We start from the raw sequence: 15,813 nt of genomic DNA on the forward strand, positions 1-15,813 counted from the left end.
TCACTGACCCATATCAAGAGCTACAGCAGGATTGACAGAGCTCTGTAGAGAACTACAAACAGCATTATCTCAGTTCTATGAGGACTTAATGCAGAGAAACTAGGAAGGGGTAAACAGAGCAACTCCAAGTCCTTTAAGACCCACCATTAGTTTTTACTTCCTCAGTTCTCTGGCTTAGGCACCTCAGACCTTGACCATTCATGATAGGTATGTTTTGTAATGAACAGAGTTTTCATCAATGCCCACATGTAGCCAGAAGATAGAAAAACTTCTGAAAATTCCATTCCACTGGAAACTAAGTGGAAAATCACAGTGCAAGCTTATTTCCAAACCAATAAAGATAAACAATCCAATAGTGGGAGGGCAGGGGAAGAGGGGAAAAATTGGGGAAAGAATGAATAAAGGTAAAGAGAGAAGAAAACTCTAAAGTTATCTTCAAATGTCAGGGGATAAAATGAAATGAAAGTGCCCAAGTACACAGAATTAAAATATTATTGAGTTATTCTCTGAAATCTTTAAACATAAATAATGGCCTCTATATTAGCCTACCCAAACTGGGCACAAATCCCATTAATGGGTCTGTTTTAAAAAAAATTCTGCAAACATCATTAACTCACCCTAAAGCTGCTTCCAAAAGAAATGTCAAGTTACTTGCTAACTTATTAAATGATACTAGTAGGGAGATGTAGGTCACAAAAGAGAAGGCTGCAGAGGAAAGAGCATCCTTGAGATCTGCAAAGCTTTGGATAAGACTATGAAAATGGCTGGTTTTGATCTCACACATTCTCAATTGACTTACTTCATCAGTCTTTATTTTCTGCATTTTCTTCCTGAGGCAGAGAGAAAAATTTGTGATCTCTTATTTTACACACTTAGCTTCACAGAAGGAAAGCAATATGGTATACTAATATGGTAAAAAATGATATTTGTCTAAATATCTAAAACAAAAATCAAGGGGAAGTATCACCATGTTATAATTCTGTGAGAACTGAGTTAGACATGTGTTCAGATTGGTTGGTGGTTTGGTAGGGTGGGTTTGCAAATATCAGACTCTCCTAATATTTTGCCCTATGCCTCTTTGTATATGCCTTAGTAATCTTTATTCGGGGTGACCCTCCTTTTCCTGAGGCTCTGTTGGATTTTGTTCCATTACTGTGCTCATTCTCTTTGGGTGTTCTGGGCTGCCCACAACCTTATTTGCCATCCATGTGCTCAGATCTGTCTTCTCTCCTGAGCTCCAGAGCTATGTAACAAATGTTTCATTGGAAAATCTCTGCTCAGGCTCCTCAATGCAGTTTTCCTTTAAGTTATTTTAATTCCCTCTCAAAAATTGCTGTGTTCTTAGTACTTCTGCCTCAACAAATAGGAAACTAGGCAACATTCTTAACACCTGCTTCTTACCCATTTTCTATATCCACTCAATCCTTATACCCCATCTGTTTTACCTTCTAAATAGTTCTTGAATCAATTCACCTAATTCTATCAATTTTGTTACAACCTTGATTCAATGTCATGACACTTGATTAAATCAGTCAGGGTCATTCTAGGTGAATTGGGCTGGCATGAAATAATGGGTTCTTTCTTTGGGTTCTGTGACGGCTCCTCTGACCCAGCTCCCACAAAAGAGGCAAGGCAGGCAAGAAAGAAGGAGCAGGGCTTGAACCCGGGTTTTATTGGGGAGAAATCATTCAAATGAGGCAAGGGATCAGGTTTCAGGGGATGAATCTAGCTCCTGATGTCTTGCTGTCAGCAGATTGAACTGACATCTTGGAAGGTCACACCCTCATGTGCTGTGTGATGATCAAAGGCAGAGCAAATGGAGGGGACACATACATGCACAGCCCTGAAAGAGCAGCATCGTTAATCCAGTCCACTTTGTGCTCTCAAGATGCTCACAGCTCACACACACAGCCCATGGCTGGCTCACCACAATTCCAAAAATGTGATATCAGGAGAGAGTGTCAAGTAGAGGCTAAGAGAACTGTCCCTGGAGTCAGGGTTCAAACTCCAGTGATACTGCATAAAATTAGTAAACAGGTCATTTATGCTGTTTATGCTTCAGGTTTCTCAATAGAAAATAGAGATTACAGCTCTCAGAGTTGTAAAAATTAATGATAATGCTTGCAAAGAGCTTAGAAGAATGCCTAGTATCTCATTGGTTCAAGAAAGTATTGATTGTGGCTACCATAGTTATTATAACTACTACTATTATTAATCATCATGCATTTTATTAAGTGAATCTCTCACCTAACTGCATTTCCTTACATCCATTGTCACTTCTTTCCAATCCTTTCTACACATTTACAGGAACAATGTTTTCTTAAAGCAAACCCTATTATAATACCACAGTATTTTTCAGTCTCCCTCAGGATAAAGCCCAAATACTTGGCTCTTTCCTGCATCTCTCTTGCAGCTAGTCCTTCCTACATCTCTGCTCTGTTTCATGTGACTTTTCTACTTAGCCACACAGATAATGCCCGCTCTCCCCTCTGCTCCCCATTAACTTCCCCTTGTCTGTATTGGGGGAATATAATTGGAAACAAAATCTTTTTCCATCCCAGAAAACCTTTTCACGAAGGTCATAGAGACAAACAAAATAAAAACAAAAACAAAACAGTTTTATTAGTGAATAAGAATTAAACCAAAATGTAATGTGATTTAGCACTGACAATTCCCTAAGAGATTGCAAAGTCAGGAAGAAATATCACCCTTATTATAGCCCTGTAGCTACAACCCTTTACATACATGTTTTTGAGATAAACAATAACTATTCCTCAACTGAGAAGAGTTGGCAATATCATTTGTGACACATAATTCAACTGACTTACTTGGTAATTGGAGTGATGACTGTTAGTTAATTGGCTTTATGCAAAGGAAAAACAAACTTCTCACATCTTTGAGAAACGAGGTGGTTTTGCAACTTGGAGCATGACAAGACGCCCACTGATGTTACATTCCTACCTACCCACAGAAACTGGGGTATAGGATACTATCTCCCTTGATGCTTGCATTTCAATGACACTGTTCTTGGGTACTTAAGGAAGGCATTCCTGGGTCATAAAGCCATGAAAAGCCTACTTGTTTTCTGAAGGATTTATATATATATATATATATATATATATATATATATATATATATATATATATATATATATATTTCAAAGAAAGGAGGAAGTACTGACTTTGCAAAGAAACTTTTCTGAGACAATAAAAGGGAGGGAGATCTCTTTTCTTATTTTTCAATAGGGACAATTTAGTCTCTTATTCTTAATTTGTATTTGTCTGCAATAGACTAGGTCATGAGTTGCCATGTCTGTCCATGGCTGCTCCTCTTACACTATTAATTTGGAGCAGCCACCAGTATTTCATTCATCCAATATTTATTGCTGATCAAGTGCTGGGTACTGGCTATATGGTGAATAAACTGATATTATCTTGTCTTAATAAAACTTATAGTCATTAAAGGAGCTAGACAAATAATGAAACAAATAACTGTATAATTTAGAATGTGACAATCATAAATCAGGCTGTTTTTAAATAGAAATATTTTGTTCAAGAAAAAAAATAATGATTAAATAAATACATTTCCAGAGCTCCATATTTGAGGAAGAGAAACTTCTTAGACAAATAAAAATAAAATATTAGAATTGGGAATTCATTTGTAGTCCCCACAAGACATGACTGTCTTTTAGTCTTGTGGACAGAGTGGGCTGAGTATGTGGAAACTGATTGTGCTACTATCATCTGCCCATTTCTTAGAAGATAAGAGGGTCAGATGAACAAACATCTTACAAAGATGAAATATCAATGCTAAACAGGGTCAGGCAGTGATGTTCCATGGCTCTAGAACCTGTGATCCCTGTTTCATTGGATGCTAATTAGGACAAATATTCAATTCTCTGCATGTTGGCTTGCTGATAACCTAACCCCAGACCATATATTTCATTCAAGGACTTGTGAGAAAGGATTAGATATCCAAGGTTTGTGCTGAGAAAGAAGCAACATCAATTCCAGCAGGACTTCTTCCAAGGACCCTGCCCATGTGAGCAACATCTGCACCAAACTTACTCCCATCCTAAATCCCAGCCACAGATATGCCCACTAATCTCCAAAACAAATCCCATTGTCCTATTTTACGCCCTATTTTTTTAATGTTAATTCTGATCCAGTTAAGGAGGTCCGAGCCTTAGAGGATGTAATGATTGACAGCATAAACAACTCTTTTGAAGCTGTTTTGTCTGTCTGGGGGAATATCTTTAAAGATGAACAGCCAGGGGTTTAATGCCCTGAAAGTATAGCAGTGATCTCTAATTTATATTTGGTGGACTTGGGAGGGAAGAATTCAAAGAGAGGCAATGGTTTAGTATGCATCAAAATCACCTATAGGGATCTAATTTAATAGTTCTGGGTTGGAGCCTGAGAATTTTGTTTCTAACATTTCCCAAGCAATGCTGATACTGCTAATCTGGCAGCCACACTCAGAGAATCACTCTCATGACCATGGTCTTGACTCTTGACCACATATCAGAATCATTTAGCATGCTTTTTAAAATACTGATGCTAGAGTACCACAGCAGACCAACAAAATCAAATCCCTTGGAATAAGGCCCAACCATCTGTAGTTTTAAAGTGCCATAGAGAATCAAGGTTGAAACAAATTATTTTAGATAAATCCCTGGAGACCAAAAGCAAAGGAATGAGGGACATTAGAAAGGGTAGTGTATAAACAACCTCTCAAAGAATGTGAAAGTGTATAGAGTGACTTTGGAGCGTGGTCAAGTCTGATTATGTCCAAGTCTCTTCTATGAAAGGTGGCCCAGAGAAGTGGAGTGACTTGCCCAAGATTTCAATATAGACTAATGGCTAATCTAAACCTGAAACCAAATCATCATTATTTTCAGTTCAGTGATTTTTTTTCCTCTCCACTAAACCTTGGATGTCAGTTCTAACAGTCCTCAAAGAACTTACGAAACATTCATCTTCAGATAAACAGAATAAACAGATATGAATATATGATGTGATAAATCCCATGTTATGGCGACAGGAACACCAAGGTGAATTATTTATCTCCATTTAGTAGAAAAGAGTAAACTGATGAGTCAGCATTTACCAGTACAAAGGACAGTTGAGAAAGCTAGAAAAGTACAAGCCAAAGCTCAGAGTATGACGTGGCATGGTTTGTAAGTCTGTGAAACCTTCAGAAAAGCTGCAGCATAAAAAGAGGCAATGAGAGAGGTAATGAGAGAGGCACTGATTCATTCAGCAAGTTATGGAATAAATACAGGGCAATACATTTTAGATAGGCTACTTTGTCAACATGGAGAAACTTGATTTAAGGAGAGCTAGTCTCAAAGGCAAGGGACCATTTACAGTGCTGTTGAAAGAGTTTAGGGGAGATCTAGTAATAGTATAATCTAGGGCAGAACTTTAGGGATGGGCAAGGAGCAATGGAGTTCAGAGGTTGGAACTGAATAACCTGATTCTCAGTGATTGTTTGAAGTTATGAGAAAGTAGAGTGAATCAAGGATGATGCCCATCTTTCTGGACTGAGAAATGAGGACCAATTGATTGAGAATATTAGAAGAAAATACAGATACAGAAGAGATAAGTGTCATTTAAAGAACACTGAGTTTTGAAGTCTGAGGCTATCCAAGTGAAGATGTCTAATATATGGTGAGGAGCCAAATACAAGTTTCCTCATAAAAGGTGGGTGAGGAGTAGAGAAGTATATAGGGGTGATGACTCACACATAAGAACTTTGTTCTACCATATCTCACTCTCTTTATTTGGCCCTTCTTGCCCTGCCTTCCCCTGAAATGCTAGTACCTCCCTCCGGCCCCCACCAAGATTCTGTGATTCTATGTATTTATTTTAGATGGTACAATATCTTTATTTATTTATTTTTATGTGGTGCAAAGGATCAAACCCAGTGCCTCATACTTGAAAGGCTCATGTTCTACCACTGAGCTAAATGACACTTATCTCTTCCATTTCTGTGTTTCCTCTAATGTTCCCAATCAATTGTTTCCAATCATTTCTCAGTCCAGAAAGATGGGCATCATCCTTGATTCACTCTACTTTCTCATAATTTCAATCAATCACTGAGAATCGGATTATTCAGTCCCAACCTCTGAACTCTCAACTCCCATTACTCTTTTGCCCATCCCTAAAGTTCTGCCCTAGATTACACTATTACTAGATCTCCCCTAAACTCTTTCAACAGCACTGTAAATGGTCCCTTGCCTTTGAAACTAGCTCTCCTCAAATCAAGTTTCTCCATGTTGACAAAGTAGCCTATCTAAAATGTATTGCCCTATAATTATTCTAACGTCAATGGGCATATAACAAATGGGAAGTAAAGAAGTAGGACTATGAATTTGATCCATTCTAATTTTTAAACATTTATTTTTTAGTTGTGGGTGGACACAATATCTTTATTTTGTTTTTACATGGTGCTGAGGATTGAACCCTTATGCATGCTAGGCAAACACTCTACCTCTGAGACACAACCCCAGCCCCAATCCGTTCTATTTAAAATTTTAAAAATTTAATTAATTAAGTAATTTGTTTATTTACTTACTTATTTATTGGTACCAGGAATTGAACCCAAGGGTGCTTAGTCACTGAGCCATATCCCCAGCCCTTTTTATTTTTTGAGACAGGGTCTCACTAAGTTGCTTAGGGCCTTGCTAAATTGCAGAGGCTGGCTTTGAACTTGTGATCCTTCTGCCTCAACCTCCGGAGTTACTAGTATTACAGAAGTGCACCACTATGTCCAGTTTGATCCATTCTGATGAGAAATTTGACTGATACAAGAAAGAGAAGAATTAGGAGTAGTAGTAGTGGGAAATAAAGTGAGATATCAGTTTATTCATGTACAAAATGATTGATCTGTCAGTTCAGACAATTCATTCTCTCTTCCTCACAAATCCCTGAGTACTTGATCCTTGAGCCTCATTGCTGCTGTTGTTCAACTATGCATTGCTCTTATGGAATGATGCCAATGAAAGAACAGCAGATATGATGGCATTTGGCTCTTACCCAGGAATATTTAGTATTTGGGAGATGTTTCTTACAAATGTTTTGTTTGATTTTTTTTTAAGTCCAGACAATTCCTTTGTGTATTAGGAGTCTCAAAAAAACCCAACCAACCAACCAAACAAACAAACAAACAACAACAACAACAAAAAAAACAGAAGCAATAAGATAAATAGATAGAGATAGATATATGAGTAGATTTTTAATAGGAATTGGTTCATGCAGTTTTGAAGGCTAAGAAATTCCACAATCTGCTGTCAGAAAGTTGGTAGTATGACCTGGTTCAAGTCCAAATCCAAAGGTCTAAGAATGTAAATTAAGGGTTTTGGTGGAAGTATTCTTTTGTCTAAGTCCAAGAGTCTGAGAACCAGGAGCTCTGAAGGCTGAGGACAGGAGAAAATGGATTTCCTAATGCAAGCAGAGAGTGAATTTACCTTTTTTTCTGCCATTTTGTTCTATTCATGGCCTTAATCAACTGAATGATGCACCCATAGTTGGAAGAGCCACATGCTTTACTTATTTCACCAACTCAGAGGCTGAATTCTCCCACAAACACCCTCATGGACATATTAAAAAATAACATTTCTCCAGCTATCTGGAAATTTCTTAGTCCAGTGAAGTTGGCACATGATGTTAACCATGACATCTTAAAAATAATCAATAAAATATAAAAATAAATAATAATAATTGTTAGGCTGCCACAGATGCCGCTGCCATGCCTGGAGCACTCTTCTCTTGGCATGACCTTGGACCTCTGACAAGAATTCCCATGCTACTTCATGGTCGCTGCTACTGAACAGGAGCCTCCTGTCAATCAACTGCTGCCTGCACAGCTACCACCATTGCTGATGCCTCTGATTCCGCTGCTGCCAGCCTGAGATAGCCTGGAGGTCTTCTTTCTAGGTGCTGCTGCCATAGAAGAAACAGGTGCCTCTGATCCAACTGAAGCCAACACTGCTGCTAACCCCCAGAGTTCACCTGGTGACGTTGCCCCCACAGCAGCAGTTGCAGCTATAGCTGCAGCCACTGCTACTGCTGATAGCTTCCTGCTTCCAACCACCACCACCACTACCACTGGTACCATGGCCTAGAGAACTGCTTGGGGGAGAGAGACTCCAGGTTTGGTTGCAGGTGGCTGCACCCATTTTGGGACACCATTCAGAGCCTTGGGCCCAGGTGCCGGCAGGTTTACCACCACAAGAGCCTCTGTCTGGGGACTCCAGATGGGATCCACAGGTCCAGTGTGGGGGTGCCTGTGGGTTTGGAGGAGCCTGGGGTCTTCCTGCAGAGAGTGTTGGTGGCTCTTGTCTTGCTGCTGCATCTGGGGGTTGCTCCTTTGCATGAGTGCATCCCTGGTGGTCTCTCTGCAAGTAGGAGCAGCATTGAGATCTTGGGACTGCATCATGGCTGAGCCTGAGGTATATGAAGCCCAGATGGGTGGGATAGAGACTGAGTTTTCAAGGGATGATCTGGGTTTGGTGATCCCAAGAGATGTCAGAGACAGGGCTGAGCAACTGTTGAACACTGACAGTTTAACTTTCCAGCAAGATTTATTTTATTTTATTTTTTGATTCATTAATCTCTCTACCATATTTGGAACAGGATGTTTTTAATGCATCAATATGTGGAAGACAATGATATATGAATGGTGTTTTACATTTTTGTTGTATTCTTATGTCTTTAATTTTTTCTCTTTGTTCGTATTCTTCCTCTCTCTTGTCTATTTTCTTTCTAACTTTTCTTCAACCAACAGCCAATCTCTGTTGGCTCCTCTTCCACTCTTCCTGTGAATTTTTACTTCTAGCTTCTCTCTTCCTCCCTCACGAATATTGCATACTACACTACCTCTGTTCTCTTATCCACCATTTGAAATTGTAGATTGTTTTAACAAATATTCTGTTTGTAGTATAGATAGTTATTGAACTCATCATTTTAAAGTGAGAAAGCAGTTGACGCCTTAGCGGGTACTATTAGGTTTAAGGCTAAATGAAATGTTGTGTACACTGGGTGCTGTTGATATTGGTCTCACCAGTAAATGTGAAGAGATAGAAACCTTCAGAAATACTATAGGTCTACATCACTATAGATCTACAGGGTAGAATTTATCCTGCCTTAGATCCATACTTTCAGATGAGAAAACAAACTAACAACATGAAAAAGAAGGGACTAAAGTGCCTCAAATAAACCAGGATGCTTCAACACAGAAGCCACTGATAACACAGTAGAAGAAATGTCCAAGAAGTAGTTCATATTGTATAGTTAAGTTGATATGTGAAATAAAGGATAGCATAAGGAGTGAAATCAAAGAAAAAATACAGGAAGTGAAAGACCACTTCAATAAAGAGTTAGAGATAGTGAAGGAAAAAAAAAACAAGCAGAAATCCTCAAAATGAAGGAATCAGTAAACCAAATTATAAATTCAACAGAAAGCATCACCAACAGACTAGACCACTGGGAAGACAGAACCTCAGCCAATGAAGACAGAATATATAATCTCGAAAGTAGAGTTGACCATGCAGACAAGAAACCATGAACAGAATATCCAAAAATTATGGGATAACATGAAAAGACAAAATTTAAGAGTTATTGGAATAGATGAAGGAGCAGAGATACAAACCAAAGTAATGCACAATCTTTTCAATGATATAATAGCAGAAAATTTCCCAAGCCAAAGAATGGAGTAGAAAATCAAATACAAGAAGCTTACAGGACCCCAAACATACAAGATTACAGCAGACCCACACCAAGACACATTATAATGAGCATGACTAACACAGAGAATAAAGGTAAATTCTTAAAGGCAGTGAGAGAAAAAAAAAAATCAAGTTACATATAGGAGGAAATCAATTTGTATCTCAGTTGATTTCTCAACACATACCCTCCAAGTTAGGAGGTCCTGGAATAATATATTTCAAGCTCTGGAAGAAAATGGATGCCAAGCAAGAATTTTATGCCCAGCAAAATTAAGTTTCAGATTTGAAGATGAAATTAAAACCTTCCATGATAAACAAAAATTAAAAGAATTTACAACTAGAAAGCCTATAATATAGAGTATTCTCGACAAAATATTCCATGAAGATGAAGTGAAAAAAAATGAAAATCAGCAGAGAGAGGATCTACTCTAAAGGGACATTCAACCAAATGAGAAACTAAGACAAATCAAAAACCAGAAATAAATAAAAATGACAGAGAATACAAATCATATCTTAATAATAACCTTGAATGTTAATGGTCTAAACTCACCAATCAAAAGGCATAGACTGGCAGATTGGATTAAAAATCAAGACCCAACAATATACTGTCTTCAAGAGACTCATTTCATGGGCAAAGACATCCATAAGCTGGGGGCGAAAGGATGGGAAAAAACCTATCACTCATATGGATTGTGTAAACAAACAGGGGTTTCCATTCTCATTTCAGATAAAGTTGACTTCAAACCAAAGTTAATCAGAAGAGACAGAGAAGGACATTTCTTATGAAATGTCCTTAAGGTAAGTACATATAAGTAGGACATAACAATTACAAATATTTATTCCCCAAACAATGGAAAATCTATGTACATCAAACAAACCCTTCTCAATTTCAAGAGTCAAATAGACCACAATACAATAATGCTGAGTGACTTTGATACATCTTTCTCACTACTGGGTAGATCTTCCAAACAAAAACAAATTAAGAAAACTATAGAACTAAATAATACAATCAATAATTTAGATTTAATAGACATATATAGAATATTTCATTCATCAATGAGCAAATATACTTTCTTCTTAGCAGCACATGAATCCTTCTCTAAAATAGACCATATCTTATGCCACAAAGCAACTCTTAGTAAATACAAAAAAAAACAGAGATAATACCCTGCATTCTATCAGACCACAATGGAAAGAAATTAGAAATTGATGATAAAATAAAAAATATAAGCTACTGTAACAAATGAAAACTAAATAATACACAATTGAATGATGAATGGCTAGTAGAAGAAATCAAGGATGAAATAAAAAATTCTTAGAGGTAAATGAGAATACTGATATAACATATCAAAATATCTGGGACACTATGAAGGCAGTACTAAGAGGAAAGTTTATTGCATTGAGTGCATTCATTAAAAGAATAAAACACCAACAAATAAATGACCTAACACTACATCTCAAGGCCCTAGAAAAAGAACAAATCAACACCAAAATTGGTAGAAGACAGGAAATAATTAAAATCAGAGATCAGAGCTGAAATTAATGAAATCAAAACAAACAAACAAACAAAATTGAAAAAAAATTGACAAAACAAAGTTGGTTCTTTGAAAAAAATAAATAAAATAGATAAACCTCTGGTCATGCTAACAAAGAGAAAAAAAGAGAAAACTCAAATTACTAAAATACAAGATGAAGAAAGAAATAGCACTACAGACACACCTGAAATACCAAAGATAATTAGAAACTATTCTGAAAATTTATACTCTAATAAAATAGAAAATATCAAAGACATCAACAAATTTCTAGAGACATAAGACCATCCGAACTGAGTGAGGAGGTTATACATGATTTAAACAGATCAATTTCAAGTAATGAAATAGAAAGTGCCATCAAAAGCCTACCAAGAAAAGCCCAGGACCTGATGGATTCTCAGCCAAGAAAGTCTTCTACAAGACTTTCAAAGAAGAATTAACACCAATACTCCTCAAAGTATTCCATGAAATAGAAAAGGAGGGAACTCTTCCAAATTCATTCTATGAGGCTAATATCACCCTGACACCAAAACCAGACAAAGACACAAAAGGCAAGAAAACTACAGACCAATATCCCTGCTGAACATAGATGCAAAAATTCTCAATAAAATTCTGGCAAATCACATACAAAAACACACTAAAAAGAGAGTACACCACACTCAAGTGGGATTCATCCCAGAGATGCAGGGTTGGTTCAACATACGAAAATCAATAAACATAACACATCATATTAATAGACTTCAAAACAAGAATCATATGATCATCTCAATAGATGCAGAAAAAGCATTTGACAAAATACAGCACACATTCATGTTCAAAACACTAGAAAAACTAGGGATAGTAGAAAAATACCTCAACATTGTAAAAGCTATATATGCTAAACCCAAAGCCAGCATCATTCTAATTGGAGAAAATTGAAAGCATTCCCGCTAAAAACTGGAACAGGACAAGGATGTCCTCTTTTACCACTTCTATTCAACATCATCCTTGAAACTCTAGCCAGAGCAATTAGACAAAAGAAAGAAATTAAAGGAATACAAATAGGTCTTTACTCAAACTATCACTAGTTGCTGATGACATGATTCTATAGCTAGAAGATCCAAAAAATTCCACCAGAAAACTTCTAAAACTAATAAATAAATTCAGCAAAGTAGCAAGATATAAAATCAATACTCATAAATCAAACACATTCCTATACATCAGCACTGAATGCACTGAAAGAGAAATTAGAAAACTACTCCATTTACAATAGCCTCAAAAAAATTAAATAAAATACCTGGGAATCAATCTAATAAAAGAGGTGAAAGACCCCTACAATGAAAATTACAGAACACTTAAGAAAGAAATTAAAGAAAACCTCAGATGATGGAAAGATCACCCGTGCTCCTGGATAGACAGAATTAATATTGTCAAAATGGCCATACTACCAAAAGCATTATACAGATTTAATGCAATTCCTATTAAAAATCCCAATGAAATTCTTCATAGAAATAGAAATAGCAATCATGAAATTTACTTGGAAAAATAAGAGACCCAGATTAGCTAAAGCAATCCTTAGCAAGTAAAGTAAACCGGGAGGCATCACAATACCAGACCTTAAACTATACTACAGAGCTATAGTAACAAAAACCAGCATGGTATTGGCACCAAAATAGACTTGTAGACCAGTGGCATACAATAGAGGACACAGAGATAACCCCACATAAATATGGTTATCTCATACTAGACAAGGTTGCCAAAAAATATTCACTGAAGAAAAAATAACCTATTCAACAAATGGTGCTGGCAAAACTGGAAATCCATTTGTAGCAAAATAAAATTAAACCTCTATCTCTCACACTGCACAAAAATTAACTCAAAGTGGATCAAAGACTTAGGCACTAGAACAGAGACCCTGAGCCTAATAGAAGAAAAAATAGGCCCAAATCTTCACCACGTCAGCCTAGGATCTGACTTCCTTAAGACTCTTAAAGCACAAGAAGTAAAATCAAGAATCAATAAATGGGATGAATTCAAATTAAAAAGCTTCTTCTCAGCAAAGGAAACAATTAGTAACGTGAAGAGACAGCCTACAGACTGGGAGAAAGTCTTTACTATATAAACCTCTGATAAAGCATTAATCTCTAGGATATATAAAGAATTCAAAAAACTTAACACCAAAAAAAAAAAACCAAAAAACCCAATCAATAAATGGGCTAAGGAGCTGAACAGACACTTCAAAGAAGAATAAATACAATTGATCAACAAATATATGAAAAAAGTGTTCAACATCTCTAGCAATTAGAGAAATGCAAATCAAATCAAAACTACTCTAAGATTTCATCTCATGTCAGAATGGCAATCATCAAGAATACAGGCAACAATAAATGTTGGCGAGGATGTGGTGAAAAAGGCACATCCATACATTGCTAGTGGGACTGTAAATTGATGCAACCACTATGGAAAGCAGTCTGGAGATTCCTCAGAAAACTGGGAATGGAACTATCATTTGACCCATGTATCCCATTCCTTGGTTTATACCTAAAGGACTGAAAATCAGCATACTATAGTGACACAGCTACATCAGTGTTTATAGCAGCTCAATTCACAATAGCTAGACTATGGAACCAACCTAGTTGTCCCTCAATAGACAAATGGATAAAGAAAATGTGGTATATATACTCAATGGATATTATCAGCTTTAAAGAAGAGTAAAATTATGGCATTTGCCAGTAAATGGTTGGATTTGGAGAATATCATGCTAAGCGACATAAACGAATCCCACAAAACCAAAGGCTGAATGCTTTCTCTAATATGTGGATGCTAATTCTCAATAAGGCTGGGAGCACTAGGGAAGAATAGCATTACTTTATATTAGGTAGAAGGAAGTGATGGGAGGGGAGGGGAGAGGATGTGGGGGGGATAGGAAAGACAGTAGAATGAAACAGACATTATTTCTGTATGAATATATGTGACTGCATGACCAATGTGATTCTGCAACTTGTACACTCTGAAAAATGAAATTATATCCCATCTATGTATGATATGTCAAAGTGCATAAATGCATTTCTACTGTCATATATAACTAATAAAAACAAATAAAAAATTTAAAAAATAATTGTTAAGGAAAATGTTTCTAATGAGAGCATCTGATATCAAAGTTTCTCTACAAAGTTTAAACTTTGTGCATGAAATGAAATGTTCCTACTTTACTCTGAAAGAGACAACAGAATCTTTTGAGAAGATTAAGAAGATTTACTTAGGAATACCCTGGGAAAGTTTTAAGCCCATGATCAGCCTTACATTATTATTATTATTATCAATATTATTTTATTATTATTATTTTTGGTACCAGAGATTAACCCAGGGGCACTTAACTACTGAGTCAGACCTCTTTTAAAAATTCTTTTTATTTTGAGACAGCATCTCACTAAGTTGCTTAGGGCCTCACTAAGTTTCTGAGACTGGCTTGGAACTCACAATTCTCTTGCTGCAGCCTCCGGAGTCACTGGGATTACAGGCACATGCCACCATGCATGGCCAGTCTTGCATTCTTTTTAAATTTTTTTTTAATTTTTAATTTTTTATTTGGTACCGGCGATTGAACTCAGGGGCACTTGACCTCTGAGCCAAATCCCCAACCCTATTTTGTATTTTTCTAGAGGCAGGGTCTCACTGAGTTGCTTAGTGCCTTACTTTTGCTGACACTTGCTTCTAACTCGTGATCCTCCTGCCTCAGCCTCCTGAGAAGCTAGTATTGTAGGTGTGTGCCACCATGTCCAGCCAGTCTTACATTCTTAACAGAAAATTCCAGCTTTCTTTTTAGGGTGATTTCCAGATAACATCAAATTGTCTTAAAAATAGGCTTGGCAGTAGTGTACTAAGAAAGTAACACAAAAATCTCATAAGCTAGTCTAATAAACTGGATACTCTACTCTTAGACATCCATTCCTTCGGGTTTGGATGGGGCCTTCTCCATACAGGTTCTCTCAGTTTCCTTTCTTTCACCTTGTCTCAAAACATCAGACCAGTGCTATACAAAAATGTCGTCTTATAATAGCAGCAGAAGCAACATGTTAGAAATGCTAATTTTCTGGGCCCTGTCTAGATGTACTGAGCTAGAACTGCTCAGGCATAGGGCCCAAGAATATGTGTTCTCACAAGCTCATCACTGTCACCCCTGTGCCTGCTCAGAGGCTCTGTTTAGGCTCCTGTCTTATTCATCTCTATGTTAGATACCTTCCTTTGCCCCTCCAGATCCACTCTCCTGCATTCTCACACTGCTGTGTCCTAAAACATAGATATGTACTGATAACAACAGTGATGTTCTGTAGGATTTGATTAATAGATTGCCCCAGAGATGGAAGATGTGAGAATGGCAAGGTCAAGATGTTTTATTTTGCCCAATGCCTTACCTTCAAGGTCATCAAGGACTGAGAGTATCCTGTAAATTAAAGTCACAGCTTCTTATAATTTGTCCTTCTCCATGCAGCTTTCTCTGACTCAGTTTCCCTCCTTTCACCCTTGTTTGTCTAGTGGTGGTAATGAATTCAGCACCCTTTCTGTTAATAG

The sequence above is a fragment of the Spermophilus citellus genome, assembly GCF_964194105.1.
Source record: "Spermophilus citellus genome assembly, chromosome: 1".
In the NCBI taxonomy this organism is placed as follows: domain Eukaryota; kingdom Metazoa; phylum Chordata; class Mammalia; order Rodentia; family Sciuridae; genus Spermophilus; species Spermophilus citellus.